Consider the following 21,474-nt stretch of genomic DNA (forward strand, 5'->3'; position numbering starts at 1 on the left):
CTGTGATTGCGCGGACATGTCTTTGGTGTTCTCCAGAAAAACTGCCATTTGCTGCGAACAGATTTCCCTGGCGCGAATGTGATGAGAATTTCGAAACAGCAAGGAGGAAAGACTGGGTAGGTCTGCTTGCTGGCACAGACATTTGCAGCAGCTTCCCTGGTGGTCTAGTGGTTAGGATTCGGCGCTTTCACCGCCGCGGCCCGGGTTCGATTCCCGGTCAGGGAACATTGTATTTGCGATGCTTCGAAATGCAATGCTGTTCCTGAAGAAGCTTGCAGCTCACCTCGCTGTTGTTGCCCCAACCATCAGCAGCGTGTCATGATACAACATACACTTCTGTTTTAAAATCTGCACTAAATGACAAGATCTCGCTCAACAAGTGGAACTCCAATTGCTGATAGACAACGTAAATTTTGCCAATCATGGCTATCTTTAGTCTTCCAGGTACCTATTTGCGCCACAGCACTCGGGCTTATCATCAATCAATGCATTGCCACTGTGGAAATATTCAGCATTTTAAACTTCGCAACGTGTGGAAGACTGGAATCAGGGAATGCCTGGACCATGGGCACTGATAATTTATCCTTGAGCATTCATTTGGCCTGGGCTCCTTCTATATTGAACATTGGCTGACTGCATATCAATGTTTAGCGTTCACAGGCGATTTCCAAGATCTGAATTTCCCGGCAGAGAATTCATGGAGTTTTTGATCTAACCGAGATTCACCATCACTAACGTTGATTCGCGACTCTTATCTCTCTTCATCATATCACTGCTAAGGACTGAACCTGCTTTAATTTCACTTTGGCTCGGGGTCAGTGCGGCTCAATAGGACTTCGGCCCGTCTCCCTTTCACAACCCATCAGTGCCGAGAACAGAAGAGGGAATTTTGCTGACATGTTATGTTCTGAAACAGTTATAAACTCTCCAGTATATTTCACTGTGTCTTCAGCACTGTGAGATCGAGCCTGGTGTGCAATCTTTGTGTCTTTATGAACACTTCAGCAGAATATTAAATGAACATATGGAACTACAATTGCTGATTGACACTGTACGGTTTGCCAACATTTAAGTGCATTGTGAGAACAATCAAAATGATCATTATTCTTCCATGTACGTTCATGCGCGGCATCACCATAACAAACCGAGCTGATCACAGCCCGGCGATCAGTCAATTCATTGCCAGTGCGGAAAAATGCAAATTTTCAACTTAGCAACGTGCACAATACCGGAATCAGAGAGAGCCTGGATCGTGGGCAATGATAAGTTAACATGAGCATAAAGATTTTCAATATCATTATACATTACATGAACACATCCGGAGCTCATTGCCCCGAAATGAGGACTGAGTGTGCGGGGCAATTCCTTCCGGGGTTTAAGTTTTCTTTCAAAAAGGTGTGAGAAAGTTTTGCTTCGTTTTCTGTCGGGCCGAAATAGCTCAGTTGGGAGAGCGTTAGACTGAAGATCTAAAGGTCCCTGGTTCAATCCCGGGTTTCGGCAATATCTGGTGATTTTGCGTTTCCTTCATTTTAAGGGGAGAAGCTGGTTTGATATCGAGACAGTGCTTGAGGGATGGGCTGTTCAGTGGTTGAGTGATACTAATTTTCGACATGATTTTTTTTAGATTCAGCGCTATTTTTCTGTTACTTTCTATTTATACTTTCCCAGTTTTGTATATGAAGAGTGAACAATGTTTTAGCGATGCGATGTGTTCAATTCTTATGCAGTAACTCTATCACCCAGTGTGTGCCGGATACAAAATCATCTCAGGCTGGGCTTTCACGCAGCCCTGGGGCATTTTGTTGCCGGTTAAATCGGTCGTTTAGGGCGTGGTATTAATAAAGCCAAGAGCGCGGGCCCGATCCCCATATGGGCCATCCCAATTTTTCATAATTTTTATTCGGTTAGTAGTAACTTTTACAATCAAATCTTCATAACGAAACAAATCCACACGGAATCCCAAAGGATGGCAATTATTTGGAATAACAGCCATTGCTTCTTTGCCGACGGTGTGCAGAGCACAACTTTCTGTTTATACGTGTTTCTTGCTTTGCTGATAACCGCTGAACTGGAGACCTGTTCCCGTCAATGGTTATAAGCAGAACAGACATTTAGAACGGTTCTGTCGCCCGGAGATGGGCAAAAGGCTGCAGTTCAGGACAAAAGCACCAAATGAAATGTTCACACGGTACCGAGAGTGAAAATTCCCGGAAAAAGGAGAGAATGAAATGGATTTCAGTGGAAGCCTAGGCGCACTTAACGCTGTGATTGCGCGGACATGTCTTTGGTGTTCTCCAGAAAAACTGCCATTTGCTGCGAACAGATTTCCCTGGCGCGAATGTGATGAGAATTTCGAAACAGCAAGGAGGAAAGACTGGGTAGGTCTGCTTGCTGGCACAGACATTTGCAGCAGCTTCCCTGGTGGTCTAGTGGTTAGGATTCGGCGCTTTCACCGCCGCAGCCCGGGTTCGATTCCCGGTCAGGGAACATTGTATTTGCGATGCTTCGAAATGCAATGCTGTTCCTGAAGAAGCTTGCAGCTCACCTCGCTGTTGTTGCCCCAACCATCAGCAGCGTGTCATGATACAACATACACTTCTGTTTTAAAATCTGCACTAAATGACAAGATCTCGCTCAACAAGTGGAACTCCAATTGCTGATAGACAACGTAAATTTTGCCAATCATGGCTATCTTTAGTCTTCCAGGTACCTATTTGCGCCACAGCACTCGGGCTTATCATCAATCAATGCATTGCCACTGTGGAAATATTCAGCATTTTAAACTTCGCAACGTGTGGAAGACTGGAATCAGGGAATGCCTGGACCATGGGCACTGATAATTTATCCTTGAGCATTTATTTGGCCTGGGCTCCTTCTATATTGAAAATTGGCTGACTGCATATCAATGTTTAGCGTTCACAGGCGATTTCCAAGATCTGAATTTCCCGGCAGAGAATTCATGGAGTTTTTGATCTAACCGAGATTCACCATCACTAACGTTGATTCGCGACTCTTATCTCTCTTCATCATATCACTGCTAAGGACTGAACCTGCTTTAATTTCACTTTGGCTCGGGGTCAGTGCGGCTCAATAGGACTTCGGCCCGTCTCCCTTTCACAACCCATCAGTGCCGAGAACAGAAGAGGGAATTTTGCTGACATGTTATGTTCTGAAACAGTTATAAACTCTCCAGTATATTTCACTGTGTCTTCAGCACTGTGAGATCTAGCCTGGTGTGCAATCTTTGTGTCTTTATGAACACTTCAGCAGAATATTAAATGAACATATGGAACTACAATTGCTGATTGACACTGTACGGTTTGCCAACATTTAAGTGCATTGTGAGAACAATCAAAATGATCATTATTCTTCCATGTACGTTCATGCGCGGCATCACCATAACAAACCGAGCTGATCACAGCCCGGCGATCAGTCAATTCATTGCCAGTGCGGAAAAATGCAAATTTTCAACTTAGCAACGTGCACAATACCGGAATCAGAGAGAGCCTAGATCGTGGGCAATGATAAGTTAACATGAGCATAAAGATTTTCAATATCATTATACATTACATGAACACATCCGGAGCTCATTGCCCCGAAATGAGGACTGAGTGTGCGGGGCAATTCCTTCCGGGGTTTAAGTTTTCTTTCAAAAAGGTGTGAGAAAGTTTTGCTTCGTTTTCTGTCGGGCCGAAATAGCTCAGTTGGGAGAGCGTTAGACTGAAGATCTAAAGGTCCCTGGTTCAATCCCGGGTTTCGGCAATATCTGGTGATTTTGCGTTTCCTTCATTTTAAGGGGAGAAGCTGGTTTGATATCGAGACAGTGCTTGAGGGATGGGCTGTTCAGTGGTTGCGTGATACTAATTTTCGACATGATTTTTTTTAGATTCAGCGCTATTTTTCTGTTACTTTCTATTTATACTTTCCCAGTTTTGTATATGAAGAGTGAACAATGTTTTAGCGATGCGATGTGTTCAATTCTTATGCAGTAACTCTATCACCCAGTGTGTGCCGGATACAAAATCATCTCAGGCTGGGCTTTCACGCAGCCCTGGGGCATTTTGTTGCCGGTTAAATCGGTCGTTTAGGGCGTGGTATTAATAAAGCCAAGAGCGCGGGCCCGATCCCCATATGGGCCATCCCAATTTTTCATAATTTTTATTCGGTTAGTAGTAACTTTTACAATCAAATCTTCATAACGAAACAAATCCACACGGAATCCCAAAGGATGGCAATTATTTGGAATAACAGCCATTGCTTCTTTGCCGACGGTGTGCAGAGCACAACTTTCTGTTTATACGTGTTTCTTGCTTTGCTGATAACCGCTGAACTGGAGACCTGTTCCCGTCAATGGTTATAAGCAGAACAGACATTTAGAACGGTTCTGTCGCCCGGAGATGGGCAAAAGGCTGCAGTTCAGGACAAAAGCACCAAATGAAATGTTCACACGGTACCGAGAGTGAAAATTCCCGGAAAAAGGAGAGAATGAAATGGATTTCAGTGGAAGCCTAGGCGCACTTAACGCTGTGATTGCGCGGACATGTCTTTGGTGTTCTCCAGAAAAACTGCCATTTGCTGCGAACAGATTTCCCTGGCGCGAATGTGATGAGAATTTCGAAACAGCAAGGAGGAAAGACTGGGTAGGTCTGCTTGCTGGCACAGACATTTGCAGCAGCTTCCCTGGTGGTCTAGTGGTTAGGATTCGGCGCTTTCACCGCCGCGGCCCGGGTTCGATTCCCGGTCAGGGAACATTGTATTTGCAATGCTTCGAAATGCAATGCTGTTCCTGAAGAAGCTTGCAGCTCACCTCGCTGTTGTTGCCCCAACCATCAGCAGCGTGTCATGATACAACATACACTTCTGTTTTAAAATCTGCACTAAATGACAAGATCTCGCTCAACAAGTGGAACTCCAATTGCTGATAGACAACGTAAATTTTGCCAATCATGGCTATCTTTAGTCTTCCAGGTACCTATTTGCGCCACAGCACTCGGGCTTATCATCAATCAATGCATTGCCACTGTGGAAATATTCAGCATTTTAAACTTCGCAACGTGTGGAAGACTGGAATCAGGGAATGCCTGGACCATGGGCACTGATAATTTATCCTTGAGCATTTATTTGGCCTGGGCTCCTTCTATATTGAAAATTGGCTGACTGCATATCAATGTTTAGCGTTCACAGGCGATTTCCAAGATCTGAATTTCCCGGCAGAGAATTCATGGAGTTTTTGATCTAACCGAGATTCACCATCACTAACGTTGATTCGCGACTCTTATCTCTCTTCATCATATCACTGCTAAGGACTGAACCTGCTTTAATTTCACTTTGGCTCGGGGTCAGTGCGGCTCAATAGGACTTCGGCCCGTCTCCCTTTCACAACCCATCAGTGCCGAGAACAGAAGAGGGAATTTTGCTGACATGTTATGTTCTGAAACAGTTATAAACTCTCCAGTATATTTCACTGTGTCTTCAGCACTGTGAGATCTAGCCTGGTGTGCAATCTTTGTGTCTTTATGAACACTTCAGCAGAATATTAAATGAACATATGGAACTACAATTGCTGATTGACACTGTACGGTTTGCCAACATTTAAGTGCATTGTGAGAACAATCAAAATGATCATTATTCTTCCATGTACGTTCATGCGCGGCATCACCATAACAAACCGAGCTGATCACAGCCCGGCGATCAGTCAATTCATTGCCAGTGCGGAAAAATGCAAATTTTCATCTTAGCAACGTGCACAATACCAGAATCAGAGAGTGCCTGGATCGTGGGCAATGATAAGTTAACATGAGCATAAAGATTTTCAATATCATTATATATTACATGAACACATCCGGAGCTCATTGCCCCGAAATGAGGACTGAGTGTGCGGGGCAATTCCTTCCGGGGTTTAAGTTTTCTTTCAAAAAGGTGTGAGAAAGTTTTGCTTCGTTTTCTGTCGGGCCGAAATAGCTCAGTTGGGAGAGCGTTAGACTAAAGATCTAAAGGTCCCTGGTTCAATCCCGGGTTTCGGCAATAATCTGGTGATTTTGCGTTTCCTTCATTTTAAGGGGAGAAGCTGGTTTGATATCGAGACAGTGCTTGAGGGATGGGCTGTTCAGTGGTTGCGTGATACTAATTTTCGACATGATTTTTTTTAGATTCAGCGCTCTTTTTCTGTTGCTTTCTATTTATACTTTCCCAGTTTTGTATATGAAGAGTGAACAATGTTTTAGCGATGCGATGTGTTCAATTCTTATGCAGTAACTCTATCACCCAGTGTGTGCCGGATACAAAATCATCTCAGGCTGGGCTTTCACGCAGCCCTGGGGCATTTTGTTGCCGGTTAAATCGGTCGTTTAGGGCGTGGTATTAATAAAGCCAAGAGCGCGGGCCCGATCCCCATATGGGCCATCCCAATTTTTCATAATTTTTATTCGGTTAGTAGTAACTTTTACAATCAAATCTTCATAACGAAACAAATCCACACGGAATCCCAAAGGATGGCAATTATTTGGAATAACAGCCATTGCTTCTTTGCCGACGGTGTGCAGAGCACAACTTTCTGTTTATACGTGTTTCTTGCTTTGCTGATAACCGCTGAACTGGAGACCTGTTCCCGTCAATGGTTATAAGCAGAACAGACATTTAGAACGGTTCTGTCGCCCGGAGATGGGCAAAAGGCTGCAGTTCAGGACAAAAGCACCAAATGAAATGTTCACACGGTACCGAGAGTGAAAATTCCCGGAAAAAGGAGAGAATGAAATGGATTTCAGTGGAAGCCTAGGCGCACTTAACGCTGTGATTGCGCGGACATGTCTTTGGTGTTCTCCAGAAAAACTGCCATTTGCTGCGAACAGATTTCCCTGGCGCGAATGTGATGAGAATTTCGAAACAGCAAGGAGGAAAGACTGGGTAGGTCTGCTTGCTGGCACAGACATTTGCAGCAGCTTCCCTGGTGGTCTAGTGGTTAGGATTCGGCGCTTTCACCGCCGCGGCCCGGGTTCGATTCCCGGTCAGGGAACATTGTATTTGCGATGCTTCGAAATGCAATGCTGTTCCTGAAGAAGCTTGCAGCTCACCTCGCTGTTGTTGCCCCAACCATCAGCAGCGTGTCATGATACAACATACACTTCTGTTTTAAAATCTGCACTAAATGACAAGATCTCGCTCAACAAGTGGAACTCCAATTGCTGATAGACAACGTAAATTTTGCCAATCATGGCTATCTTTAGTCTTCCAGGTACCTATTTGCGCCACAGCACTCGGGCTTATCATCAATCAATGCATTGCCACTGTGGAAATATTCAGCATTTTAAACTTCGCAACGTGTGGAAGACTGGAATCAGGGAATGCCTGGACCATGGGCACTGATAATTTATCCTTGAGCATTTATTTGGCCTGGGCTCCTTCTATATTGAAAATTGGCTGACTGCATATCAATGTTTAGCGTTCACAGGCGATTTCCAAGATCTGAATTTCCCGGCAGAGAATTCATGGAGTTTTTGATCTAACCGAGATTCACCATCACTAACGTTGATTCGCGACTCTTATCTCTCTTCATCATATCACTGCTAAGGACTGAACCTGCTTTAATTTCACTTTGGCTCGGGGTCAGTGCGGCTCAATAGGACTTCGGCCCGTCTCCCTTTCACAACCCATCAGTGCCGAGAACAGAAGAGGGAATTTTGCTGACATGTTATGTTCTGAAACAGTTATAAACTCTCCAGTATATTTCACTGTGTCTTCAGCACTGTGAGATCTAGCCTGGTGTGCAATCTTTGTGTCTTTATGAACACTTCAGCAGAATATTAAATGAACATATGGAACTACAATTGCTGATTGACACTGTACGGTTTGCCAACATTTAAGTGCATTGTGAGAACAATCAAAATGATCATTATTCTTCCATGTACGTTCATGCGCGGCATCACCATAACAAACCGAGCTGATCACAGCCCGGCGATCAGTCAATTCATTGCCAGTGCGGAAAAATGCAAATTTTCAACTTAGCAACGTGCACAATACCGGAATCAGAGAGAGCCTGGATCGTGGGCAATGATAAGTTAACATGAGCATAAAGATTTTCAATATCATTATACATTACATGAACACATCCGGAGCTCATTGCCCCGAAATGAGGACTGAGTGTGCGGGGCAATTCCTTCCGGGGTTTAAGTTTTCTTTCAAAAAGGTGTGAGAAAGTTTTGCTTCGTTTTCTGTCGGGCCGAAATAGCTCAGTTGGGAGAGCGTTAGACTGAAGATCTAAAGGTCCCTGGTTCAATCCCGGGTTTCGGCAATAATCTTGTGATTTTGCGTTTCCTTCATTTTAAGGGGAGAAGCTGGTTTGATATCGAGACAGTGCTTGAGGGATGGGCTGTTCAGTGGTTGCGTGATACTAATTTTCGACATGATTTTTTTTAGATTCAGCGCTCTTTTTCTGTTACTTTCTATTTATACTTTCCCAGTTTTGTATATGAAGAGTGAACAATGTTTTAGCGATGCGATGTGTTCAATTCTTATGCAGTAACTCTATCACCCAGTGTGTGCCGGATACAAAATCATCTCAGGCTGGGCTTTCACGCAGCCCTGGGGCATTTTGTTGCCGGTTAAATCGGTCGTTTAGGGCGTGGTATTAATAAAGCCAAGAGCGCGGGCCCGATCCCCATATGGGCCATCCCAATTTTTCATAATTTTTATTCGGTTAGTAGTAACTTTTACAATCAAATCTTCATAACGAAACAAATCCACACGGAATCCCAAAGGATGGCAATTATTTGGAATAACAGCCATTGCTTCTTTGCCGACGGTGTGCAGAGCACAACTTTCTGTTTAGACGTGTTTCTTGCTTTGCTGATAACCGCTGAACTGGAGACCTGTTCCCGTCAATGGTTATAAGCAGAACAGACATTTAGAACGGTTCTGTCGCCCGGAGATGGGCAAAAGGCTGCAGTTCAGGACAAAAGCACCAAATGAAATGTTCACACGGTACCGAGAGTGAAAATTCCCGGAAAAAGGAGAGAATGAAATGGATTTCAGTGGAAGCCTAGGCGCACTTAACGCTGTGATTGCGCGGACATGTCTTTGGTGTTCTCCTACAAAAACTGCCATTTGCTGCGAACAGATTTCCCTGGCGCGAATGTGATGAGAATTTCGAAACAGCAAGGAGGAAAGACTGGGTTGGTCTGCTTGCTGGCACAGACATTTGCAGCAGCTTCCCTGGTGGTCTAGTGGTTAGGATTCGGCGCTTTCACCGCCGCGGCCCGGGTTTGATTCCCGGTCAGGGAACATTGTATTTGCGGTGCTTCGAAATGCAATGCTGTTCCTGAAGAAGCTTGCAGCTCACCTCGCTGTTGTTGCCCCAACCATCAGCAGCGTGTCATGATACAACAGACACTTCTGTTTTAAAATCTGCACTAAATGACAAGATCTCACGCAACAAGTGGAACTCCAATTGCTGATAGACAACGTAAATTTTGCCAATCATGGCTATCTTTAGTCTTCCAGGTACCTATTTGCGCCACAGCACTCGGGCTTATCATCAATCAATGCATTGCCACTGTGGAAATATTCAGCATTTTAAACTTCGCAACGTGTGGAAGACTGGAATCAGGGAATGCCTGGACCATGGGCACTGATAATTTATCCTTGAGCATTCATTTGGCCTGGGCTCCTTCTATATTGAACATTGGCTCACTGCATATCAATGTTTAGCGTTCACAGGCGATTTCCAAGATCTGAATTTCCCGGCAGAGAATTCATGGAGTTTTTGATCTAACCGAGATTCACCATCACTAACGTTGATTCGCGACTCTTATCTCTCTCCATCATATCACTGCTAAGGACTGAACCTGCTTTAATTTCACTTTGGCTCGGGGTCAGTGCGGCTCAATAGGACTTCGGCCCGTCTCCCTTTCACAACCCATCAGTGCCGAGAACAGAAGAGGGAATTTTGCTGACATGTTATGTTCTGAAACAGTTATAAACTCTCCAGTATATTTCACTGTGTCTTCAGCACTGTGAGAGCTAGCCTGGTGTGCAATCTTTGTGTCTTTATGAACACTTCAGCAGAATATTAAATGAACATATGGAACTACAATTGCTGATTGACACTGTACGGTTTGCCAACATTTAAGTGCAGTGGGAGAACAATCAAAATGATCATTATTCTTCCATGTACGTTCATGCGCGGCATCACCCTAACAAACCGAGCTGATCACAGCCCGGCGATCAGTCAATTCATTGCCAGTGCGGAAAAATGCAAATTTTCAACTTAGCAACGTGCACAATACCGGAATCAGAGAGTGCCTGGATCGTGGGCAATGATAAGTTAACATGAGCATAAAGATTTTCAATATCATTATACATTACATGAACACATCCGGAGCTCATTGCCCCGAAATGAGGACTGAGTGTGCGGGGCAATTCCTTCCGGGGTTTAAGTTTTCTTTCAAAAAGGTGTGAGAAAGTTTTGCTTCGTTTTCTGTCGGGCCGAAATAGCTCAGTTGGGAGAGCGTTAGACTGAAGATCTAAAGGTCCCTGGTTCAATCCCGGGTTTCGGCAATATCTGGTGATTTTGCGTTTCCTTCATTTTAAGGGGAGAAGCTGGTTTGATATCGAGACAGTGCTTGAGGGATGGGCTGTTCAGTGGTTGCGTGATACTAATTTTCGACATGCTTTTTTTTAGATTCAGCGCTCTTTTTCTGTTACTTTCTATTTATACTTTCCCAGTTTTGTATATGAAGAGTGAACAATGTTTTAGCGATGCGATGTGTTCAATTCTTATGCAGTAACTCTATCACCCAGTGTGTGCCGGATACAAAATCATCTCAGGCTGGGCTTTCACGCAGCCCTGGGGCATTTTGTTGCCGGTTAAATCGGTCGTTTAGGGCGTGGTATTAATAAAGCCAAGAGCGCGGGCCCGATCCCCATATGGGCCATCCCAATTTTTCATAATTTTTATTCGGTTAGTAGTAACTTTTACAATCAAATCTTCATAACGAAACAAATCCACACGGAATCCCAAGGGATGGCAATTATTTGGAATAATAGCCATTGCTTCTTTGCCGACGGTGTGCAGAGCACAACTTTCTGTTTATACGTGTTTCTTGCTTTGCTGATAACCGCTGAACTGGAGACCTGTTCCCGTCAATGGTTATAAGCAGAACAGACATTTAGAACGGTTCTGTCGCCCGGAGATGGGCAAAAGGCTGCAGTTCAGGACAAAAGCACCAAATGAAATGTTCACACGGTACCGAGAGTGAAAATTCCCGGAAAAAGGAGAGAATGAAATGGATTTCAGTGGAAGCCTAGGCGCACTTAACGCTGTGATTGCGCGGACATGTCTTTGGTGTTCTCCAGAAAAACTGCCATTTGCTGCGAACAGATTTCCCTGGCGCGAATGTGATGAGAATTTCGAAACAGCAAGGAGGAAAGACTGGGTAGGTCTGCTTGCTGGCACAGACATTTGCAGCAGCTTCCCTGGTGGTCTAGTGGTTAGGATTCGGCGCTTTCACCGCCGCGGCCCGGGTTCGATTCCCGGTCAGGGAACATTGTATTTGCGATGCTTCGAAATGCAATGCTGTTCCTGAAGAAGCTTGCAGCTCACCTCGCTGCTGTTGCCCCAACCATCAGCAGCGTGTCATGATACAACATACACTTCTGTTTTAAAATCTGCACTAAATGACAAGATCTCGCTCAACAAGTGGAACTCCAATTGCTGATAGACAACGTAAATTTTGCCAATCATGGCTATCTTTAGTCTTCCAGGTACCTATTTGCGCCACAGCACTCGGGCTTATCATCAATCAATGCATTGCCACTGTGGAAATATTCAGCATTTTAAACTTCGCAACGTGTGGAAGACTGGAATCAGGGAATGCCTGGACCATGGGCACTGATAATTTATCCTTGAGCATTCATTTGGCCTGGGCTCCTTCTATATTGAAAATTGGCTGACTGCATATCAATGTTTAGCGTTCACAGGCGATTTCCAAGATCTGAATTTCCCGGCATAGAATTCATGGAGTTTTTGATCTAACCGAGATTCACCATCACTAACGTTGATTCGCGACTCTTATCTCTCTTCATCATATCACTGCTAAGGACTGAACCTGCTTTAATTTCACTTTGGCTCGGGGTCAGTGCGGCTCAATAGGACTTCGGCCCGTCTCCCTTTCACAACCCATCAGTGCCGAGAACAGAAGAGGGAATTTTGCTGACATGTTATGTTCTGAAACAGTTATAAACTCTCCAGTATATTTCACTGTGTCTTCAGCACTGTGAGATCTAGCCTGGTGTGCAATCTTTGTGTCTTTATGAACACTTCAGCAGAATATTAAATGAACATATGGAACTACAATTGCTGATTGAAACTGTACGGTTTGCCAACATTTAAGTGCATTGTGAGAACAATCAAAATGATCATTATTCTTCCATGTACGTTCATGCGCGGCATCACCATAACAAACCGAGCTGATCACAGCCCGGCGATCAGTCAATTCATTGCCAGTGCGGAAAAATGCAAATTTTCAACTTAGCAACGTGCACAATACCGGAATCAGAGAGAGCCTGGATCGTGGGCAATGATAAGTTAACATGAGCATAAAGATTTTCAATATCATTATACATTACATGAACACATCCGGAGCTCATTGCCCCGAAATGAGGACTGAGTGTGCGGGGCAATTCCTTCCGGGGTTTAAGTTTTCTTTCAAAAAGGTGTGAGAAAGTTTTGCTTCGTTTTCTGTCGGGCCGAAATAGCTCAGTTGGGAGAGCGTTAGACTGAAGATCTAAAGGTCCCTGGTTCAATCCCGGGTTTCGGCAATATCTGGTGATTTTGCGTTTCCTTCATTTTAAGGGGAGAAGCTGGTTTGATATCGAGACAGTGCTTGAGGGATGGGCTGTTCAGTGGTTGCGTGATACTAATTTTCGACATGATTTCTTTTAGATTCAGCGCTATTTTTCTGTTACTTTCTATTTATACTTTCCCAGTTTTGTATATGAAGAGTGAACAATGTTTTAGCGATGCGATGTGTTCAATTCTTATGCAGTAACTCTATCACCCAGTGTGTGCCGGATACAAAATCATCTCAGGCTGGGCTTTCACGCAGCCCTGGGGCATTTTGTTGCCGGTTAAATCGGTCGTTTAGGGCGTGGTATTAATAAAGCCAAGAGCGCGGGCCCGATCCCCATATGGGCCATCCCAATTTTTCATAATTTTTATTCGGTTAGTAGTAACTTTTACAATCAAATCTTCATAACGAAACAAATCCACACGGAATCCCAAAGGATGGCAATTATTTGGAATAACAGCCATTGCTTCTTTGCCGACGGTGTGCAGAGCACAACTTTCTGTTTATACGTGTTTCTTGCTTTGCTGATAACCGCTGAACTGGAGACCTGTTCCCGTCAATGGTTATAAGCAGAACAGACATTTAGAACGGTTCTGTCGCCCGGAGATGGGCAAAAGGCTGCAGTTCAGGACAAAAGCACCAAATGAAATGTTCACACGGTACCGAGAGTGAAAATTCCCGGAAAAAGGAGAGAATGAAATGGATTTCAGTGGAAGCCTAGGCGCACTTAACGCTGTGATTGCGCGGACATGTCTTTGGTGTTCTCCAGAAAAACTGCCATTTGCTGCGAACAGATTTCCCTGGCGCGAATGTGATGAGAATTTCGAAACAGCAAGGAGGAAAGACTGGGTAGGTCTGCTTGCTGGCACAGACATTTGCAGCAGCTTCCCTGGTGGTCTAGTGGTTAGGATTCGGCGCTTTCACCGCCGCGGCCCGGGTTCGATTCCCGGTCAGGGAACATTGTATTTGCGATGCTTCGAAATGCAATGCTGTTCCTGAAGAAGCTTGCAGCTCACCTCGCTGTTGTTGCCCCAACCATCAGCAGCGTGTCATGATACAACATACACTTCTGTTTTAAAATCTGCACTAAATGACAAGATCTCGCTCAACAAGTGGAACTCCAATTGCTGATAGACAACGTAAATTTTGCCAATCATGGCTATCTTTAGTCTTCCAGGTACCTATTTGCGCCACAGCACTCGGGCTTATCATCAATCAATGCATTGCCACTGTGGAAATATTCAGCATTTTAAACTTCGCAACGTGTGGAAGATTGGAATCAGGGAATGCCTGGACCATGGGCACTGATAATTTATCCTTGAGCATTCATTTGGCCTGGGCTCCTTCTATATTGAACATTGGCTGACTGCATATCAATGTTTAGCGTTCACAGGCGATTTCCAAGATCTGAATTTCCCGGCAGAGAATTCATGGAGTTTTTGATCTAACCGAGATTCACCATCACTAACGTTGATTCGCGACTCTTATCTCTCTTCATCATATCACTGCTAAGGACTGAACCTGCTTTAATTTCACTTTGGCTCGGGGTCAGTGCGGCTCAATAGGACTTCGGCCCGTCTCCCTTTCACAACCCATCAGTGCCGAGAACAGAAGAGGGAATTTTGCTGACATGTTATGTTCTGAAACAGTTATAAACTCTCCAGTATATTTCACTGTGTCTTCAGCACTGTGAGAGCTAGCCTGGTGTGCAATCTTTGTGTCTTTATGAACACTTCAGCAGAATATTAAATGAACATATGGAACTACAATTGCTGATTGACACTGTACGGTTTGCCAACATTTAAGTGCAGTGGGAGAACAATCAAAATGATCATTATTCTTCCATGTACGTTCATGCGCGGCATCACCCTAACAAACCGAGCTGATCACAGCCCGGCGATCAGTCAATTCATTGCCAGTGCGGAAAAATGCAAATTTTCAACTTAGCAACGTGCACAATACCGGAATCAGAGAGTGCCTGGATCGTGGGCAATGATAAGTTAACATGAGCATAAAGATTTTCAATATCATTATACATTACATGAACACATCCGGAGCTCATTGCCCCGAAATGAGGACTGAGTGTGCGGGGCAATTCCTTCCGGGGTTTAAGTTTTCTTTCAAAAAGGTGTGAGAAAGTTTTGCTTCGTTTTCTGTCGGGCCGAAATAGCTCAGTTGGGAGAGCGTTAGACTGAAGATCTAAAGGTCCCTGGTTCAATCCCGGGTTTCGGCAATATCTGGTGATTTTGCGTTTCCTTCATTTTAAGGGGAGAAGCTGGTTTGATATCGAGACAGTGCTTGAGGGATGGGCTGTTCAGTGGTTGCGTGATACTAATTTTCGACATGCTTTTTTTTAGATTCAGCGCTATTTTTCTGTTACTTTCTATTTATACTTTCCCAGTTTTGTATATGAAGAGTGAACAATGTTTTAGCGATGCGATGTGTTCAATTCTTATGCAGTAACTCTATCACCCAGTGTGTGCCGGATACAAAATCATCTCAGGCTGGGCTTTCACGCAGCCCTGGGGCATTTTGTTGCCGGTTAAATCGGTCGTTTAGGGCGTGGTATTAATAAAGCCAAGAGCGCGGGCCCGATCCCCATATGGGCCATCACAATTTTTCATAATTTTTATTCGGTTAGTAGTAACTTTTACAATCAAATCTTCATAACGAAACAAATCCACACGGAATCCCAAGGGATGGCAATTATTTGGAATAACAGCCATTGCTTCTTTGCCGACGGTGTGCAGAGCACAACTTTCTGTTTATACGTGTTTCTTGCTTTGCTGATAACCGCTGAACTGGAGACCTGTTCCCGTCAATGGTTATAAGCAGAACAGACATTTAGAACGGTTCTGTCGCCCGGAGATGGGCAAAAGTCTGCAGTTCAGGACAAAAGCACCAAATGAAATGTTCACACGGTACCGAGAGTGAAAATTCCCGGAAAAAGGAGAGAATGAAATGGATTTCAGTGGAAGCCTAGGCGCACTTAACGCTGTGATTGCGCGGACATGTCTTTGGTGTTCTCCAGAAAAACTGCCATTTGCTGCGAACAGATTTCCCTGGCGCGAATGTGATGAGAATTTCGAAACAGCAAGGAGGAAAGACTGGGTAGGTCTGCTTGCTGGCACAGACATTTGCAGCAGCTTCCCTGGTGGTCTAGTGGTTAGGATTCGGCGCTTTCACCGCCGCGGCCCGGGTTCGATTCCCGGTCAGGGAACATTGTATTTGCGATGCTTCGAAATGCAATGCTGTTCCTGAAGAAGCTTGCAGCTCACCTCGCTGCTGTTGCCCCAACCATCAGCAGCGTGTCATGATACAACATACACTTCTGTTTTAAAATCTGCACTAAATGACAAGATCTCGCTCAACAAGTGGAACTCCAATTGCTGATAGACAACGTAAATTTTGCCAATCATGGCTATCTTTAGTCTTCCAGGTACCTATTTGCGCCACAGCACTCGGGCTTATCATCAATCAATGCATTGCCACTGTGGAAATATTCAGCATTTTAAACTTCGCAACGTGTGGAAGACTGGAATCAGGGAATGCCTGGACCATGGGCACTGATAATTTATCCTTGAGCATTCATTTGGCCTGGGCTCCTTCTATATTGAAAATTGGCTGACTGCATATCAATGTTTAGCGTTCACAGGCGATTTCCAAGATCTGAATTTCCCGGCAGAGAATTCATGGAGTTTTTGATCTAACCGAGATTCACCATCACTAACGTTGATTCGCGACTCTTATCTCTCTTCATCATATCACTGCTAAGGACTGAACCTGCTTTAATTTCACTTTGGCTCGGGGTCAGTGCGGCTCAATAGGACTTCGGCCCGTCTCCCTTTCACAACCCATCAGTGCCGAGAACAGAAGAGGGAATTTTGCTGACATGTTATGTTCTGAAACAGTTATAAACTCTCCAGTATATTTCACTGTGTCTTCAGCACTGTGAGATCTAGCCTGGTGTGCAATCTTTGTGTCTTTATGAACACTTCAGCAGAATATTAAATGAACATATGGAACTACAATTGCTGATTGAAACTGTACGGTTTGCCAACATTTAAGTGCATTGTGAGAACAATCAAAATGATCATTATTCTTCCATGTACGTTCATGCGCGGCATCACCATAACAAACCGAGCTGATCACAGCCCGGCGATCAGTCAATTCATTGCCAGTGCGGAAAAATGCAAATTTTCAACTTAGCAACGTGCACAATACCGGAATCAGAGAGAGCCTGGATCGTGGGCAATGATAAGTTAACATGAGCATAAAGATTTTCAATATCATTATACATTACATGAACACATCCGGAGCTCATTGCCCCGAAATGAGGACTGAGTGTGCGGGGCAATTCCTTCCGGGGTTTAAGTTTTCTTTCAAAAAGGTGTGAGAAAGTTTTGCTTCGTTTTCTGTCGGGCCGAAATAGCTCAGTTGGGAGAGCGTTAGACTGAAGATCTAAAGGTCCCTGGTTCAATCCCGGGTTTCGGCAATATCTGGTGATTTTGCGTTTCCTTCATTTTAAGGGGAGAAGCTGGTTTGATATCGAGACAGTGCTTGAGGGATGGGCTGTTCAGTGGTTGCGTGATACTAATTTTCGACATGATTTTTTTTAGATTCAGCGCTATTTTTCTGTTACTTTCTATTTATACTTTCCCAGTTTTGTATATGAAGAGTGAACAATGTTTTAGCGATGCGATGTGTTCAATTCTTATGCAGTAACTCTATCACCCAGTGTGTGCCGGATACAAAATCATCTCAGGCTGGGCTTTCACGCAGCCCTGGGGCATTTTGTTGCCGGTTAAATCGGTCGTTTAGGGCGTGGTATTAATAAAGCCAAGAGCGCGGGCCCGATCCCCATATGGGCCATCCCAATTTTTCATAATTTTTATTCGGTTAGTAGTAACTTTTACAATCAAATCTTCATAACGAAACAAATCCACACGGAATCCCAAAGGATGGCAATTATTTGGAATAACAGCCATTGCTTCTTTGCCGACGGTGTGCAGAGCACAACTTTCTGTTTATACGTGTTTCTTGCTTTGCTGATAACCGCTGAACTGGAGACCTGTTCCCGTCAATGGTTATAAGCAGAACAGACATTTAGAACGGTTCTGTCGCCCGGAGATGGGCAAAAGGCTGCAGTTCAGGACAAAAGCACCAAATGAAATGTTCACACGGTACCGAGAGTGAAAATTCCCGGAAAAAGGAGAGAATGAAATGGATTTCAGTGGAAGCCTAGGCGCACTTAACGCTGTGATTGCGCGGACATGTCTTTGGTGTTCTCCAGAAAAACTGCCATTTGCTGCGAACAGATTTCCCTGGCGCGAATGTGATGAGAATTTCGAAACAGCAAGGAGGAAAGACTGGGTAGGTCTGCTTGCTGGCACAGACATTTGCAGCAGCTTCCCTGGTGGTCTAGTGGTTAGGATTCGGCGCTTTCACCGCCGCGGCCCGGGTTCGATTCCCGGTCAGGGAACATTGTATTTGTGATGCTTCGAAATGCAATGCTGTTCCTGAAGAAGCTTGCAGCTCACCTCGCTGCTGTTGCCCCAACCATCAGCAGCGTGTCATGATACAACATACACTTCTGTTTTAAAATCTGCACTAAATGACAAGATCTCGCTCAACAAGTGGAACTCCAATTGCTGATAGACAACGTAAATTTTGCCAATCATGGCTATCTTTAGTCTTCCAGGTACCTATTTGCGCCACAGCACTCGGGCTTATCATCAATCAATGCATTGCCACTGTGGAAATATTCAGCATTTTAAACTTCGCAACGTGTGGAAGATTGGAATCAGGGAATGCCTGGACCATGGGCACTGATAATTTATCCTTGAGCATTCATTTGGCCTGGGCTCCTTCTATATTGAACATTGGCTGACTGCATATCAATGTTTAGCGTTCACAGGCGATTTCCAAGATCTGAATTTCCCGGCAGAGAATTCATGGAGTTTTTGATCTAACCGAGATTCACCATCACTAACGTTGATTCGCGACTCTTATCTCTCTTCATCATATCACTGCTAAGGACTGAACCTGCTTTAATTTCACTTTGGCTCGGGGTCAGTGCGGCTCAATAGGACTTCGGCCCGTCTCCCTTTCACAACCCATCAGTGCCGAGAACAGAAGAGGGAATTTTGCTGACATGTTATGTTCTGAAACAGTTATAAACTCTCCAGTATATTTCACTGTGTCTTCAGCACTGTGAGAGCTAGCCTGGTGTGCAATCTTTGTGTCTTTATGAACACTTCAGCAGAATATTAAATGAACATATGGAACTACAATTGCTGATTGACACTGTACGGTTTGCCAACATTTAAGTGCAGTGGGAGAACAATCAAAATGATCATTATTCTTCCATGTACGTTCATGCGCGGCATCACCCTAACAAACCGAGCTGATCACAGCCCGGCGATCAGTCAATTCATTGCCAGTGCGGAAAAATGCAAATTTTCAACTTAGCAACGTGCACAATACCGGAATCAGAGAGTGCCTGGATCGTGGGCAATGATAAGTTAACATGAGCATAAAGATTTTCAATATCATTATACATTACATGAACACATCCGGAGCTCATTGCCCCGAAATGAGGACTGAGTGTGCGGGGCAATTCCTTCCGGGGTTTAAGTTTTCTTTCAAAAAGGTGTGAGAAAGTTTTGCTTCGTTTTCTGTCGGGCCGAAATAGCTCAGTTGGGAGAGCGTTAGACTGAAGATCTAAAGGTCCCTGGTTCAATCCCGGGTTTCGGCAATATCTGGTGATTTTGCGTTTCCTTCATTTTAAGGGGAGAAGCTGGTTTGATATCGAGACAGTGCTTGAGGGATGGGCTGTTCAGTGGTTGCGTGATACTAATTTTCGACATGCTTTTTTTTAGATTCAGCGCTATTTTTCTGTTACTTTCTATTTATACTTTCCCAGTTTTGTATATGAAGAGTGAACAATGTTTTAGCGATGCGATGTGTTCAATTCTTATGCAGTAACTCTATCACCCAGTGTGTGCCGGATACAAAATCATCTCAGGCTGGGCTTTCACGCAGCCCTGGGGCATTTTGTTGCCGGTTAAATCGGTCGTTTAGGGCGTGGTATTAATAAAGCCAAGAGCGCGGGCCCGATCCCCATATGGGCCATCACAATTTTTCATAATTTTTATTCGGTTAGTAGTAACTTTTACAATCAAATCTTCATAACGAAACAAATCCACACGGAATCCCAAGGGATGGCAATTATTTGGAATAACAGCCATTGCTTCTTTGCCGACGGTGTGCAGAGCACAACTTTCTGTTTATACGTGTTTCTTGCTTTGCTGATAACCGCTGAACTGGAGACCTGTTCCCGTCAATGGTTATAAGCAGAACAGACATTTAGAACGGTTCTGTCGCCCGGAGATGGGCAAAAGGCTGCAGTTCAGGACAAAAGCACCAAATGAAATGTTCACACGGTACCGAGAGTGAAAATTCCCGGAAAAAGGAGAGAATGAAATGGATTTCAGTGGAAGCCTAGGCGCACTTAACGCTGTGATTGCGCGGACATGTCTTTGGTGTTCTCCAGAAAAACTGCCATTTGCTGCGAACAGATTTCCCTGGCGCGAATGTGATGAGAATTTCGAAACAGCAAGGAGGAAAGACTGGGTAGGTCTGCTTGCTGGCACAGACATTTGCAGCAGCTTCCCTGGTGGTCTAGTGGTTAGGATTCGGCGCTTTCACCGCCGCGGCCCGGGTTCGATTCCCGGTCAGGGAACATTGTATTTGCGATGCTTCGAAATGCAATGCTGTTCCTGAAGAAGCTTGCAGCTCACCTCGCTGTTGTTGCCCCAACCATCAGCAGCGTGTCATGATACAACATACACTTCTGTTTTAAAATCTGCACTAAATGACAAGATCTCGCTCAACAAGTGGAACTCCAATTGCTGATAGACAACGTAAATTTTGCCAATCATGGCTATCTTTAGTCTTCCAGGTACCTATTTGCGCCACAGCACTCGGGCTTATCATCAATCAATGCATTGCCACTGTGGAAATATTCAGCATTTTAAACTTCGCAACGTGTGGAAGATTGGAATCAGGGAATGCCTGGACCATGGGCACTGATAATTTATCCTTGAGCATTCATTTGGCCTGGGCTCCTTCTATATTGAACATTGGCTGACTGCATATCAATGTTTAGCGTTCACAGGCGATTTCCAAGATCTGAATTTCCCGGCAGAGAATTCATGGAGTTTTTGATCTAACCGAGATTCACCATCACTAACGTTGATTCGCGACTCTTATCTCTCTTCATCATATCACTGCTAAGGACTGAACCTGCTTTAATTTCACTTTGGCTCGGGGTCAGTGCGGCTCAATAGGACTTCGGCCCGTCTCCCTTTCACAACCCATCAGTGCCGAGAACAGAAGAGGGAATTTTGCTGACATGTTATGTTCTGAAACAGTTATAAACTCTCCAGTATATTTCACTGTGTCTTCAGCACTGTGAGAGCTAGCCTGGTGTGCAATCTTTGTGTCTTTATGAACACTTCAGCAGAATATTAAATGAACATATGGAACTACAATTGCTGATTGACACTGTACGGTTTGCCAACATTTAAGTGCAGTGGGAGAACAATCAAAATGATCATTATTCTTCCAT

General features: G+C 44.4%; 1 protein-coding gene and 19 non-coding genes across 20 annotated transcripts in view; 19 read left to right on the top strand and 1 right to left on the bottom strand.

Moving 5' to 3' along the window:
* The window catches only part of LOC139257944 (zinc finger protein 850-like), a gene marked incomplete at its 5' end in the record, with an annotated part of 812,458 nt that overhangs the window by 291,025 nt on the left and 499,959 nt on the right, over positions 1–21,474 (bottom strand). The gene's annotated exons all lie outside the window — the stretch shown is intronic.
* Positions 154–225, top strand: trnae-uuc (transfer RNA glutamic acid (anticodon UUC)). The gene has a single exon. It is a non-coding gene; the product is annotated as a tRNA-Glu (tRNA).
* Positions 1,428–1,500, top strand: trnaf-gaa (transfer RNA phenylalanine (anticodon GAA)). Its single transcript has one exon. It is a non-coding gene; the product is annotated as a tRNA-Phe (tRNA).
* Positions 2,416–2,487, top strand: trnae-uuc (transfer RNA glutamic acid (anticodon UUC)). The gene has a single exon. It is a non-coding gene; the product is annotated as a tRNA-Glu (tRNA).
* trnaf-gaa (transfer RNA phenylalanine (anticodon GAA)) lies at positions 3,690–3,762 on the top strand. The gene has a single exon. It is a non-coding gene; the product is annotated as a tRNA-Phe (tRNA).
* trnae-uuc (transfer RNA glutamic acid (anticodon UUC)) lies at positions 4,678–4,749 on the top strand. Its single transcript has one exon. It is a non-coding gene; the product is annotated as a tRNA-Glu (tRNA).
* On the top strand, positions 5,952–6,024 carry trnaf-aaa (transfer RNA phenylalanine (anticodon AAA)). Its single transcript has one exon. It is a non-coding gene; the product is annotated as a tRNA-Phe (tRNA).
* trnae-uuc (transfer RNA glutamic acid (anticodon UUC)) lies at positions 6,941–7,012 on the top strand. Its single transcript has one exon. It is a non-coding gene; the product is annotated as a tRNA-Glu (tRNA).
* Positions 8,215–8,287, top strand: trnaf-gaa (transfer RNA phenylalanine (anticodon GAA)). Its single transcript has one exon. It is a non-coding gene; the product is annotated as a tRNA-Phe (tRNA).
* Positions 9,205–9,276, top strand: trnae-uuc (transfer RNA glutamic acid (anticodon UUC)). Its single transcript has one exon. It is a non-coding gene; the product is annotated as a tRNA-Glu (tRNA).
* Positions 10,479–10,551, top strand: trnaf-gaa (transfer RNA phenylalanine (anticodon GAA)). The gene has a single exon. It is a non-coding gene; the product is annotated as a tRNA-Phe (tRNA).
* trnae-uuc (transfer RNA glutamic acid (anticodon UUC)) lies at positions 11,467–11,538 on the top strand. The gene has a single exon. It is a non-coding gene; the product is annotated as a tRNA-Glu (tRNA).
* trnaf-gaa (transfer RNA phenylalanine (anticodon GAA)) lies at positions 12,741–12,813 on the top strand. The gene has a single exon. It is a non-coding gene; the product is annotated as a tRNA-Phe (tRNA).
* On the top strand, positions 13,729–13,800 carry trnae-uuc (transfer RNA glutamic acid (anticodon UUC)). Its single transcript has one exon. It is a non-coding gene; the product is annotated as a tRNA-Glu (tRNA).
* On the top strand, positions 15,003–15,075 carry trnaf-gaa (transfer RNA phenylalanine (anticodon GAA)). The gene has a single exon. It is a non-coding gene; the product is annotated as a tRNA-Phe (tRNA).
* trnae-uuc (transfer RNA glutamic acid (anticodon UUC)) lies at positions 15,991–16,062 on the top strand. The gene has a single exon. It is a non-coding gene; the product is annotated as a tRNA-Glu (tRNA).
* On the top strand, positions 17,265–17,337 carry trnaf-gaa (transfer RNA phenylalanine (anticodon GAA)). Its single transcript has one exon. It is a non-coding gene; the product is annotated as a tRNA-Phe (tRNA).
* Positions 18,253–18,324, top strand: trnae-uuc (transfer RNA glutamic acid (anticodon UUC)). The gene has a single exon. It is a non-coding gene; the product is annotated as a tRNA-Glu (tRNA).
* trnaf-gaa (transfer RNA phenylalanine (anticodon GAA)) lies at positions 19,527–19,599 on the top strand. Its single transcript has one exon. It is a non-coding gene; the product is annotated as a tRNA-Phe (tRNA).
* Positions 20,515–20,586, top strand: trnae-uuc (transfer RNA glutamic acid (anticodon UUC)). The gene has a single exon. It is a non-coding gene; the product is annotated as a tRNA-Glu (tRNA).

This window comes from Pristiophorus japonicus, unplaced genomic scaffold (assembly GCF_044704955.1).
Source record: "Pristiophorus japonicus isolate sPriJap1 unplaced genomic scaffold, sPriJap1.hap1 HAP1_SCAFFOLD_94, whole genome shotgun sequence".
Classification (NCBI taxonomy): domain Eukaryota; kingdom Metazoa; phylum Chordata; class Chondrichthyes; family Pristiophoridae; genus Pristiophorus; species Pristiophorus japonicus.